General features: G+C 36.3%; 2 long non-coding RNA genes across 3 annotated transcripts; one reads left to right on the forward strand and one right to left on the reverse strand.

The window, feature by feature from the left end:
* The first annotated feature begins 5293 nt into the window (after positions 1–5293).
* LOC110366483 lies at positions 5294–6318 on the forward strand. Of its 2 annotated transcripts, none has more exons than XR_002426719.2 (4): positions 5294–5328; positions 5444–5574; positions 5894–5927; positions 6063–6318. It is a non-coding gene; the product is annotated as an uncharacterized LOC110366483 (long non-coding RNA). The 2 variants fall into 2 exon arrangements; XR_002426718.2 differs by having other exon boundaries at positions 5297–5336.
* A 5666-nt stretch (positions 6319–11984) lies between these two features.
* LOC118566106 lies at positions 11985–12837 on the reverse strand. The gene is made up of 2 exons (XR_004932802.1): positions 12728–12837; positions 11985–12346 (listed from the first exon to the last, which is right to left on the reverse strand). It is a non-coding gene; the product is annotated as an uncharacterized LOC118566106 (long non-coding RNA).
* Between the last annotated feature and the right edge of the window lie 1508 nt (positions 12838–14345).

Here is a 14345-nt window from a genome sequence, read left to right on the forward strand (position 1 = left end):
TTAAATTTTATTTATTTAGCGCCAACTCACAACATGTTATCTTAAGGCGCTTTACAAAGTCAAATTCAATCAAATCATGCAGACAGGAAACCCAGCAGGTTGCATCAAGTCTCTCCAAGCAGCATTCACTCCTCCTGAAAGAGCGTAGAGCCACAGTGGACAGTCGTCTGCATTGTTGATGGCTTTGCAGCAATTCCTCATACTGAGCATGCATGCCCATACTTCATGATTCCTACCGCTGACAGTCTTTATGGAGATACTGAAATAATCAGGACATAGTATTGTCCCCCATTGCCCAAGTTACCAATACTGGTTCAATGAACATGGTATCACTGGACTTGATTGGCCAGCAAACTGACCCAACCTGAACTCCATCAAAGATCTGTGGAGTTTTGTCAAGAAGAAAGTAAGAGACAAAAGAACCAACAATGCAGACGACCCAAAGGCTGCTGTCATAGTAACCTGCGCTTAAATTACACCTCAGCAGAACCACAGGCTGGTCACCTCAATGCCGCGCCTCATTGCCGCAGCAGTTCAGACAAAAGGAAGCCCAACCAAGTATCGATTGCATAAAATTTAACATTTTGTTCAGAAACCTGACATTTCTGCTTAAAATATCCTTCATGTGATATTCTAATTTCCCGAGTCACCTAGTTAGGGGTTTTCTTTATCTAGTAGCCATAATCATCAAAATGACAAGAAATAAAGGTTTGAAATGTTTCATCATAAATGTCACTTTCTTAAACAAGTGACAAACAATTTAAAACCTTTTCCCAGTATTATATATTTTTCAATGTTCCTGTGTAAATACTAACCAGAGGTAGATTGTAACTCACCACTGACACTGGATAGTAACAAGTGCTGACCTATAGGATTTTTTATCATAGAGATAAACCGAAAACTCCAGCTAAATGTCCAACAATGAATGAAAAGGTAAACTTGGTGGTAACGGTCTCATCTAATGAGATTCAGATTCTTCTATAAAGAGTTCTGTCACAATAAAAAACTACAAACCCCTAATTCAAGCCCCTGACTTTTTGACAAATCCTTGATTTAAACATAATTACAGCGAATGATCATAGTATGATCTGCTTAATTAGTGAATTAAACATCACTCTATACTAGCATCCTCACAGCATTTAACAGAGCTGTGGTTGGACTGTGTTGACCTACAGCAGCTCAGCTCGGTGCTCCGGCTGCAGTACGGTAGAATGAGGGCCCTGCACTTCACAGTGAGCGCAGCCGAGAGGAAGTTTGGTGTGCACCTATCCTCTCTCAAGTGTGTGTTTCAGAGCAGCTGCAAGACTCTCGAGTTTGTCAGAGACTCTTCACACACTCTCCGTGAACTTTGTGAGCTGTTGCCATCAGGCAAATGATGCCACAACATCAAAGCAGAATCAGCAGACCGCTACAGAGCTTTCTCACTTGAGCTGTTAAAATCCCCAACTGCATTTAGGACGATGAACTTTACATGCCTTTGTGCATTTCAGTGTTTTATGTCATGACAGTGGTTAGGTAACGTAGCCGCTGGACGGCAGTTCTCAGAAGAAAGTTTCAAGTTGAGAAGAAAGTTTAAGAAAAAAAATCTAACAAGGCAACACAGAGGAGGAGATTCTGATGTACAGTTTTAAAAAAGGACATGCTGCTGCAGATGGAGATGGTCTGCGTGGCCTTTAAGTACCCCTATGTGGATAGACAAAATCCACCATTTCTTTCATAATCTAAGTTCCTTTGACTGGTCACACATGAGCTATCCTGCATCCCATGATTACCAACAGTATCCACGCATTTGTTGCTTCTGCATACTCTTCCACATTTAACAGTAATTACTGTCATTTAAATGTATTTTTCTATTTTATTTAGTTCCTCAGAAGGTTTTCCTTGTTCAGTGTTTTTTTTTTACTTGTCACCAACCAGGCAAGTAAATTAAACGGACCTTTAAGTTTGAATCATGGATGGCAGAGAATTGTTGTGCAATCAGGACAAAAGGGAAGTTTCATTTATGGCACAGGCATTTCAAAAGAAAAAAAAAACGACAAAACTAAACACTGACTTGACTGATCAAATAAAATAACTTCTTTATCATAATTAGATTCACATAAAAAGGTCTTACTTAAGATTAGGTTTATTATCTGGAAGAATATTGCCATGGTTAGGCTGTTTCTCAATCCAGTAAAGAAAGTAATAGATATATTTATAAAATGCCAAATTAATTACTCACATTATTTTCTTTTTGGTTTTCCTAAGACGAGTTTAGATCTACAGTTGTTGCAAAATCCAGCTGTAAAAATGCTGACAGAGACCAAATAAAAAGAAAGAGCTTACATCAAACTGTGTTTAAAGGCTCTCCACTGGCTTCTTGCCCTATTTAAAATCAACTTTAAAGTGGTTTTATTGGCTTTTGGTTTTAGTCCAACCTTTTGGTGAAATGTTCCATTACTTCATAAAGCCCCAGACCCATCAGTTAGTTTATTGGTACCAGAAACTTAAACTAAAACTTATGGTAAGGAGTCTTTCTTTTACAATGGCCCCCATACTGGGAACCGCCTTCCCGAAGATCTCAGCGTAACAAAGTGTGTTGATGTTTTTAAAAATCAAATTTTTTTCTTTTACCTCTGGGATTTAAAGCTATACTTGGTAATCCTGTACAGAAACACTTTTATGTTATACTGAGTAAAATCGTCCTTCCATCCTGAAAGTAGTCAATACATTATGTATTCAGAAAAAGGAGTTTAAAAAAAATCCATCTCTGCGAAAACTCTGACCAATCCTGTCTTTCGGTCCAAAGGGTCGAACTTTGAACATGGCTGAGAGTCGCAAGAAGCGAACCACGTTCATGTTTATGAGAAAACAAAGAAGGCCTCAGTAGAAAGAAATAAGACCAGAGTGGATTTGGGAGATTTTTTTTTTTTCACGTGATCGGGGTCTTGCACATGTGCAGTTACTCAAAAAGGGACCTGGGGAAACTTCTGGAAAAATCGCTGACTCTACCTTTAATCGAACCTCAGTAGCAGCTTTATTTTCATCCTCATTTTTATTGGTATTTTTAGATTTTTAATGTTATGTTAATGTATTTTTACCTGGTGTAAATTTCATTATAAGCAAGATCCATTTGATTTTAGTGAGGTCTAAATGCTATCAATAGGTCATTATGTTGCATCGTAATCGTTTGACCTGGTGTCTAAAAGACAAAGCAGAAAAAAATACCAATAATCAGATTGCCTCAAAGACAATAAAAGGGTAATGAGGGATGATAAAAATCAGCCCATTGCGGTGGGGCCTCATCTAGACAATCATCTCATCAGGCAACAGTGTACAGGAAAACTTGGTGGACTAAAAACAGATGCTGTCATAATGAATGACTTGAAAGCTGTAAGCTAAAGTAGTGACAGCCGACCAAGCAAGCGCACTGCAAGGACCCTACAACAAAGTAGCCGGATGGCATTTAGCCATCATTAACTGTGTTATTCAAACTTGTATTTTAGCCTATTTTCGTGCTGACATTTAAGAATGTCAGCTGTGAAAAACCTGTCCGTTGGAAAGATTACCCATCCTTCAACTTAGCCAAGTTAGGAAAAATGATACAGATGATGTGTGACTTAGGGGTCTTTGTTAGTCAGGCTGGACCTCCTAAAAGTTCTGCCAAGTTCTCAGCTAACTGGGGATGTCAATCCACAGTGCAACCAGAAACTGTTCAGTGCAGACTTGTGCAAGCATGAGAATAGGGGAAATAAAAAATAGGTGTAAAACAGTCAAGAATGAAACGAGGTTAAAGAGGAAAGACATCCAGAGAGTATACTGTAAGCCAGTAGCACTATACAAACTTTAAATAACGTTGATCCTTTGCCAGCCCATTAAGTTACAGCACCTTGCAAAAGCAATCACTTCCCTTGGCATTTTTCATGTTTCGTTGCCTCACAACCTGGATTTAAAATTTATTGTTTACGAGATTGCTAAATTTCATTTATAGAACATGCCTACAACTGAAGATTTTTTTTTAAACTGTGAACCAAACAAATCTGGATGGGATGTGATGGGTTCGCTCCAGACATAGCATTTTCCTTGGTGGCCAAAAAAGTTAAATTCTAGTCTCATATGACCAGAGCACCACATATATGAGGATCACCCATGTGCCTTTTGGCAAACTCAAAATCTACTTTAATTTTAACACGTTTTTTTTTTTTTCTGACCACTATTCCATAAAGCCCAGCTTTATGGAGCCTAAAACGCATTGTGGCCCTATGGACAGATCCTCCAGTCTCTGCTCTGGAGCTTCTTCAGGGTTACCTTTGGTTTCAGAGCTGCCTCTCTGATAAATGCCCTCCTGGCCTGGTCTGGGGGGTTCACAGCTGCCCTGACTTGTTCTTCTCAACAACTTTGTCCCTGACTTGTTTGGAGAGCTCCTTGGACTTCATGGTGTGATGCCTCTTAGTGGTTGTGCAGTCTCTGGGGTCTTTCAGAAGAGGTCTGTTTGCACTCACAGCAGTCAGGTTTATTGGGAATGACATCCACAATTAAAATAAAACAGGGGCAACAGAGGCTCATGTATTTTGCCAGGAATAAAAGTTTAAAGGTGTATGATTTTGCTCAACTGAATCACAACTAGTTTTAGTCATTAGACCAACTTTTCAGTATGTTTTTAGAGTTCAGGAAATGGAGACTTCATAGTGCCTCATTTCAGTGTCCCTATCTAAATTAAGGTTAAAAACCTATTTGTTTAGAATTGCCTATAAATATCAATGTTTTCCCTCTGTCTCTGTAATCTGTCTCTGTTTAGTTCATGTACAGCACTTTGAATTGTATTATTACAGAAAAGTGCTTTATAAAAAAAACTTGCCTAGCCTATTTGGACCTGACAAAATCTTACATGTGGACTATCACCAAAAATCCATTTACTGGAGTTTATAAAAGCACTGACAAGGGATAAAAATGCAAATGAAATGTGTTTTAAAAGTTTAGGCCATAAACTGGATCCACATGACCCACAGACAAGGCAAAGCAAGTTTATTTGTGTAGCGCATTTCAGTAACAAGACAATTCAAAGTGCTTTTACATGATGAAAACATGAGGCCACAAGGCCACATGTTGCAACATGCTCTTCCTCTTAGAATAGTGAAGTACAAACTTTTATTTAACACCATCTCAAAAACAACCGAAACTTTTTTTTTTTTTACGTGCAAAGAATGTAACATGTTAGATATGAATTCAGAGGGATTTCAGCCCATCCCACTAAGGGACGCGTGTATAAAAGGAGACGCATCCCAGGAAACTTTAGATTTTGCTTTTGACAGTTATTCAACTTTGACATAATCATTGGTAAATATTAAGGTAGGAAGGTAAATATTATTTTGTTTCTTTTATGTCAGTTTAATCAACTATTTCTAGCAATTATTTTATATTTCGGGCATGATTTTTCTTTTATTTTTTTTATTTTTTTTTGCAGGATGAGGTGTGTGGCGATCTTCCTCATCTTGTCTTTGGTCGTCCTCATGGCCGAACCAGGAGATTGTTTTTTCAGATCTTTATGGAGAGGGGCGAAGGCCGTGTTTAGAGGTGCCAGACAAGGATATCGAGGTAAATTGAAATTAGTTAATGAATTTTGTGGTAACTTTGACAGAAATCAGTGATCCATAAAAAAAAAAAAAAAAAAAAAAAAAAAACACACACAAGTGCAGTACTTAAATCGAATTTAAAACAAACATGAATAAATGTTTTCTTGCCACGACTAACAATGATAGACTACACAGAAATCTTGTTAATGTTTTATTATTCATCAAAAGTAATGTGCTAATTCTTTGTTACAGGTGTGATACTCATGTAAAACATTAAGAAAAGAAAATATGAAACTCACAAATAGCTGCTGTTTATTTTCTATATTTTTTCCTCTATGTAGCATACAGAGACCAACGCAGAGAGGAGAAACTAAGGTATGTTCCTTTCATCAATAGATAAATTAAATATAGAACAGCAAGTTATATAATTAGGTTTAAGTCCATTTACTTTACGTATGTTAAAAAACCTGTGAATCTGCTTATGATCAAATTTTTTATATCCTGCTTTAGGTGTGGCTCAGAACAGCAAGAACAATTGCAGAATGAACGCTGAATCTCTTCTGGTGATATGAAGAACTCCGGCTACAGCTTATTGCTTGCTCAATTAAAAAAAAGGATATATAGAGATGTAATAATTGATAAGCCTAATGGAGAAGCTTGAAGCATGACATATGGGAATGATTTTCTGCATAACTCAAATAATTTTCAAGTACTGCAAAATGTGCTTGTCTTGAAAGCTTGTATGAATAAACTTGTAAGACAGCAAGAGTTGGTGGTTATATGTATATTACTGAATAATTTTAAACTAATTATTGGTATACAGTTTGGTTTCCTTTTGCCAACCCATAAGAAACTCTTATTGTGTGCTTTCCCTTAAAATGGCTGCAAATCCCCAAATACAGACTAGGGAAGTAATGAGAACACTCATACAATAGGTGGAAGATGTAGATAACGGTCAAGGGACCACATGAATTGAAGGATGTATACAAACTTTGATAGTTGTAAGATGGTTTTAATTAGTTCTTACACTAGTTTTCTCTCTACTCTGAATACTTTTTTCAATGTTGTATCTTGCAAACCTGAAGAAAGACACCAAAACAAAAAAAAAAAAATCTAAAAACTATGCAGTTAAAAACAAGCCTTCTGGTCTAGGCCACCTACTAGTGCAGATGCGGAATGCAGACTGGATTTGTACAAACGGGTCACTGAAAAATGCAAACTGGAATTTTTAGTCATAACACAGAAAGGATATTGTTATGACTGTCAGCTCTGTCCTGGGATGTCCCCCTGGACCCAGTTGAAGTGGTGGGAGACAGAAAAAATAAAAATAAAAATCACACTACTTTAAATGACAGACTGCTGGATCCCAAGATGCTCTAAGGAGCGCCTCTACAGGTCGTTCATTCCAGATGCTGCTAGACTTTATAATCTCGGCTCCTCACAACAGACTCAATAGCCGTTTGCATCGTGCTAATGGTTGCACGGGTTCTGATCTGAGCATGAATCATTTACACTGTGCCTCAAATGCTAAAGTCCACTTGCACACGCCTTAGTTAACCCGAGACGTTGCTGTACTATCATTCATATCGCATATTGTTCCATAAATAGGCTGGTGTTTTTCTACTGTTAACTTGAATATTTCATCTTTTTCATCAATAATTATGCAATATTACTCCAGCATTTACTTTTATTTTGGGCGTTTCTGATAAAGCTCATCCTGTTGCTTTGAAACCAACTTTAGATCAGATTAGCTTGATTTTCCACTACTATAAGCTGTGTAACTGTGTCTGTGCCACTGTCACGCCCAAATTTCCCCAGTGTGGGACAATGAAGGATTTTTTATTATCTCTTATCGTATCTTATTCTCAGTCTCATTGGCAGTTAATTTGCACTTTCCAGTAAAGAGAAAGGCTGCATTCAATCATTTTAGAGAGTAATCTGGGTCAAAGAATAACTACCAACCATCTAAAGCGCTGTTGTAAAAACACAATTTGTCATTAGCCTGGCTTCATTTGATTGTGATACTTGCAGAGCCAACCTAACATTATACAGGGCCTGAACCAGAGTTTGATTTGGGGACATTTAAAGTCCACCCCTCACAGATCAGCAATTATCTCCTTTAAATCATTCATATTTGAGCAATTGTAGAAAATATATCTAGTGTTGTGTTTATTTGATTGACTTCTATGACCATCCAAGACCATCTAGAGGCCTCCTGCTGATATCATGCTAACCAATGGCTTAGCTCATTTGTGCCCGAGGTCATCTCTTAGTTATATGGGAAACTTCTATTTGAGATGTTTACATCTTTTAATGCAAACAGGTTTTAAAATGTGTTTCAAGACAAAATGGACATTTGTATTCGATCAGTCAGTTTTTGCATAATAAAGTATAAAGAGAAACACTTGTGTAGCCATTTTCTATGAAAATGTAGATATAGGAATAAATAAAATAAACGCTATAATCATCGGAAGATCTAAGTTCAACTCTGGGAGAACGTTGAAGGTGTGCTTAATAAGACTCAACACAGAATTCAGGTGCAAAGAATGGTGTAATATATGAAAAGAAAATTTACAATATTTACAGTTGTACACAAGTACAAACAAGCCAGTTTTTCCCAAATGAACAAATACAGAAATGGTCACTAATTTCTCATATCCTGGATCTTCTGGAAAAGGCCAGGAGGGACCTGAATTGGGCCATTAAACAGATTATCAGTATACACAGGAGAAATGTTGGCAATATTATTAGCTTTACAATAGGTAAAAAAAAAAAAAAAACCACTAAAAAAATAAAAATGTCATTTGTTCAGATTCAAGTTCTGCATTATTAAGTTTACAATATAATAAGTCATAGGATATCTATGAAATAGAAATATTTTACACATTATTCAGAATACAAAATATGGGTTTAAGAGTTATATTTGTGTGGGTTCCAGCGCATATTGGGGTAGAAGGAAACGAGAAGGCAGATAAATTGGCAAAGAGGGCGACTCAAAAGCCCATTAATTTTACAGTTAAAATAAGCAAGTCTGAGAGGAAGAGTATTAAAGAAAAACGGATAGAAAATGGCAAAAAAAAAAAAAAGTGGGACAGAGGAAAATACAGGAAGATGGTTTTATAAAATTCGGAAGACAATAAGAGAAAGAAGAAATGGACAATGAAATAGAAAGGAGGAGAGGGCAATAACAAGGTTAAGATTTGGGCATACAGGACTTAATTATACACTTTAAAATTCAAACAAAAACATAATACTGGTAAATGTGATTATTGTGGAAAGTATGAAACAATAGAACATGTTATATTAGAATGTAATAAATATGAAAGAGAGAGAAGATATGAGGAAAGAGTTTGAATGTATTAAAGGAAAAGATAAATTAGATATTTTGAGGAAGCATTTGGGGAGTAAACATATACAAATAGTTATTCAACATTTAAAGAGAACTAAATTATTTTATAGAATTTGATTATAGAAGGTGTGAATTATATAAGAGTAGAATACTAAGATATATATAGATATATAGATAAAATGTATCAAGTTCCACAGTGGGACTCCATGCTACGTTGCATCCGCCTGGCACCTGGATTCATTGAAGAGACCTTGGACAAGCTGGAGAAGGAGCCAAAGAACAGCACCATACGCTACCAGCTCTATGAGTACCTGACCGCATACTGGGCATGTGTGAGTGGACACAGGCCAGGTGTGTTTATTAACATGCTGGACAATGAGGTGGATGCAGGAGCCCAGGAAAAGACGTCACAGGGGGTTCTCATTAGGGTGGCTGAGCATAAGACCTCGGCACAATTTGGAGAGGCTACCCTTGCAGTAGGAGGAGGAAGAAGAGAAGAAGGTAGCAGAGAGCAGCTTTGAGAGAAGAAAATGCCAGATAAAACTACCAGCATGTGCCCGCTTTGCAGGGCTTGTTTAAGTAATCTTGGGAAGCACCTGAAGGGGATTCATAAGGTATCCAACCTTAAAGAGAAAAATATACTGGCAAGACTGGGTTCCAGGAAAATCTCAATTAGGGAGTGTCCATGTCCTGTTCCTGGATGCAATTATCTGTCCAGGAAACACCTTGACCGTCACCTGGTTGGCTACCATAGTGAGCTAAGCAAAGAAAATAGAAACAAAATAACAGGCTAATGCAACATTACAACTGTGGAAGGTAGGCAATATAGTTGTTAGCCATGATTCTATAAACTACGGAAACCAATAGTGATGGGCCATCTGAAGCCAGGCTTCGAGGCGTGTACAGAGTAAAAAGAGGGCGTGTCAGACGAAGCCTCACTTCGGAGCTTGTGTCATATTGAGGAAAATCACGTGATCAACAACAAATGGGGCCTCGCATTACATCTGCCACGTCTTGCTTCATTTTGCGTATCATTTTTCAAGATAAAAGCACGATGAACCCTGTTGCTTTGTGGGTGAGGTCATCTGCCGACGAAGAAACCGTCGAAAACCTGAAAGAGTGAAAAGAAAAATCCTGTTCCTAAACAACAATTAAACGTAAAATCCAGAAATTTCTAAATTTTCTTTTGTTGGATCAGGAGATACATCAGAATCACACATCAAAAGCAGAGTAAAAGCCATGGGAAGAGGCAAACTGTGTAACTTAAAAGTAAGAACCAGAACTCTCAGGAAGAGATGATTTTAAACAAATTCTGTTTTTCAGGAAGCACGTTTCAAGCAAAGCATACAGAGTCTGCCCCAACAATCACTCAATTCCCAATACACTAATGTAAAACATATCTTCATTGTCTAATTAGCCCATGACATTAAAAAAAATAAAAAATAAATTGCATTTACTAATTTTTGGAAGTATGATACAACTAAGTGACAAGGCTGTTAGTTTAACCAGCAGATGTAACTAGTGAGTGATGAATGAAGCATCGAGTAAAGAACCTTTTTCCAAAGTAAAGTGTTGGAAAGCTTCATTTACCCATCACTAGAAACCAATAGAAAGTGCAGCTAGCGCCCGTGCTAAGCTAACACTATCAACACAGGGTATTTAGCATTAGCAGGCTACAACAAACAATTTAACACTCACCAGTTCCTTCTATAGTGAGTTTCACAAGGCTCAAAAAAATGCATCGACCATCAGTGGTAGAAGTATCTAAAAGTTGCAAGACATACCAGTGAGTGTCATAGCAGTTAAGATGGAAAATCATTACTTTAAATTGGCTAATTGCGTACCTGCTGCATCGCCATGCAGTCACCAGCCCCATAGATATCCATAATAAAGGCTAGATGTCTCGTCCGCGCTGCTGGCCAATGGGGGTCGACGTCCGCATGTGGCGGCCATCTTGCCACAGGCAGCTCGCTCATTCGTAACATTGTGTTTCAATGGCGCATGTACTTAAACAACCATAACTTCCTCAATTGTCTAACGATTCTCAAACAGTTTGGTTTGTTAAACAAAAGTCAGACATGTAGTTATGACACTGCACACTTATGAATAATTATAACCATGGAATTTAATATGAAAAGAACATTGAATAGAACATACAGGTGCAATAAATATACACATGCACAAGGTATTTATGTTAAATCAATATATGCTATTAAAACTCAGTGTACAGAATGGCAACATGATATATATACACATTATATATATATATATATATATATATATATATATATATATATATATATATATATATATATATATATATATATATATATTTACATACATACTTTTATAATATGAGATATTACTGTGCAACATGATATATACATATACATATATATATATATATACACATACACATATACATATATTTACATATATATATACACATATACATATATATACATATATATATATATATATATATATATATATATACACATATACATACACATATACATACACACATATATATATATATATATATACACATATACATATATATATATATATATATACACATATACATACACATATATATATATATATATATATATATATATATATATATATATATATATATATATATATATATATATATATATATATATATATATATATACTTTTATTTGGGTGTGATTAATTATTTCACAGTCCTAATTTATTTATATTTACATACATACTTTTATAATATGAATATTACTGTTATAATAAAATATGAAATGCTGACAAAAAAGGCTTATTGTGTGGCAACCTCTTGGTGTAGAAGCATAATCCAGGTTTCAAATTAAAGGTAACACTTTGAAGTTTCATGTAGACTATTCGGATTATATATCAGGAGTAATTACACAAAAGTTCCTATTTTTAAACCATTATAAAAGTGACATTTATTTGCTATAAAAATTGGTACAATAGTCCCCTTCACAAGTATATATAGATGTAGCATGTTGAAATCCCCACCTACACTACTGTGATGGTATACACATGGAAGACAGAGATTTAAAAAATGACCCAAAAAACATAGCTTGGCTAATGCCCTTTGAAAAGGACGGTTTTATTGAGCTTCTGTCGCATGTTGTTGCTCTGTAAGCTAAGGTTAGTTATTTTGGCAATGTGGTGCAGCCTTAACTTAAAAAAACAAGGACACAACCAACGTTAACAGCGTATGGTGGTGGCTGTCTTTGCCATAGACAGGTCTGACGAATGACCCACTCTGCTGCCCTGACTACCATCACTGTGCCTTCTGATGGAATCACCAGATTTTCATTGTTTTTTAACTTCAGCAGGTGGTAGCTCTGGTCCTTGATGGCAGATGCAGCATCTGTTACCAAGCTGGCACGGCAGACATCACAGGACAGCTTCTTCAGAGCCCGTCGCTCAACAAATCCTGAAATAAGAGTTGGTATATTAAAATAATTTATAATAACCATGGGGAAATTAGGGGAACATTTATTTTTTTTGGACCATTGTGAGATTGATTTCCCTCAAATTTACACCAAAGATTAATTGTCATACAATCGTTATTGGTGTCAGTAAAACCTATATAATTGACCAGTGGTCTCAGCCTTGATAACTTGCGCAAGTAGCCGTGATGCACAACTATGCTGCATGATTAAGTCATTTTTCAACAAGAAAATCTGCAATTTTGACAAGTTCAAGCGTCAAGAATTATAGCCACGTTCATAACGTTTGTAAGAAACCAAACTGTTTGTAAATCCGTCAAGAATTCAATGAGATAAGAGTATTTGTGTTCGTGCTGATCACTCACCTTACATTAGGTACCACAGAGCACGCCAGAAAGCTTGCCTGAGGCAAGATGGCCGCCGGTGATGACGTTTGAGACTCCGCCGTAAGACATCTAGCCTTTATTATGGATATCTATGACCAGCCCCACACAAAATACAACAGCAGTGAGCGGCCATACTTATTCAAATCTCACCGGAAGTATCGTGGGAAAATCTCGCGGCAAGTCTCGCGAGATTACAGACTGCCGGATGGAGGAAATTTAGAAATGGGAAAATGAAGAGGGAGAAGCCTTAAAACAGCTTGGTTACACCTGTCTGTATATATATTAAAAAAATGTCCAATAAAAAGAAAGGCCCACTGGCAAATAGAACAACCTAAAATAAATATATACTAACAAATAACTGCTGGAAGAATAACTTGTTTATATTAAAGCAAGCTTATTCTAAGATTTTTTTTTATGTATGCTCCTTTAAAGTAAACTGCTCTATCAAGACTGTGCACACTAATGGTTCTGTAATGAACTTGTTAATTTCCTCCCAAAGAAAAAAAAAAAAAAAACATGCACGGTTCTCATTATAATAAACAGCGGCTGTTCTCAAACAGATGATCCTTTTGATTAGTTTATAATCTAGTCTGCAGTAGATTTCCCCTCTGGCATTAAAGTCACCATTGTTTACACAGAACATTTAAAAGCAGCAGAGGTTGACTGAACAATGAAAGAATAATTAACCAAAATAAATTAAATAAGAAATTAAATAAGCAAAAGTTAGAACTTTTGGAGACAGACCACATTTTTAGCATTTACAGTGATAATGCAATGAAATAACACAACAAAAGGCTGAATTAAAACTCACTGAAGATGATTTTAACCCAAACTCGGTATCCCAGACGTGGAAAAGACACAGATTTTGCTCTGTACAAACTGAGGTGCTTGCTTATTTCTAGTCGGCCTCAAGAAACTCGATTTAGACTGAATTTCTAATTGATAGATCTAGCCTTTGTAAGCCTTTTACATATAAGAAAATGGGCAAAAAACAACAGTTTTACATACTACAAAAGCAACTATTCAGATAAAGTGGGGAGATTTTTTAAAGCCTTATGGTCTTCTATCAAAGTGTTTGACACGCCATATTTCGTCTATATTTTTTAGTTTGACTGTGGTCCATGAAATCACAGATCTATTGCTATTTTTTAAAAATATATCTTCATCATATTCCCCTTTCAGGTCAGCCTTAATGACTTTATATTTATGTCAGGTGGAACACAAGTAGTACATTAATCGGTATAGTTTATGTACAAATCACCTTCCATAGGTTGAAAAAACACTGAGTGCCTAACAAAATATTAACAGTAAAAACAAAATACAAAAATAAAATAAGCGGAAATTAAAAAAAAAAGAATGAAGAATTACATTGTAAAAACTGAGGTAATCACCATTGCCAACATAACCATAAGGTAACTGTGAAAGGACTCTGTGGGCTTTGAAACAGAACCAACGTCTCTGATTGGCCGACCTGAGAGTCCAGATTCCTGTGTGAGACTGAAACAGGTCTGAGATGTTATACGCCAATTTTATGAAGTGCACTCTGAAAATAACTGCTAACTGCTGTATAGGTGAGAAAATGATGGGAATCATTCAT

This window comes from Fundulus heteroclitus, chromosome 15, assembly GCF_011125445.2.
Source record: "Fundulus heteroclitus isolate FHET01 chromosome 15, MU-UCD_Fhet_4.1, whole genome shotgun sequence".
Classification (NCBI taxonomy): Eukaryota; Metazoa; Chordata; class Actinopteri; order Cyprinodontiformes; family Fundulidae; genus Fundulus; species Fundulus heteroclitus.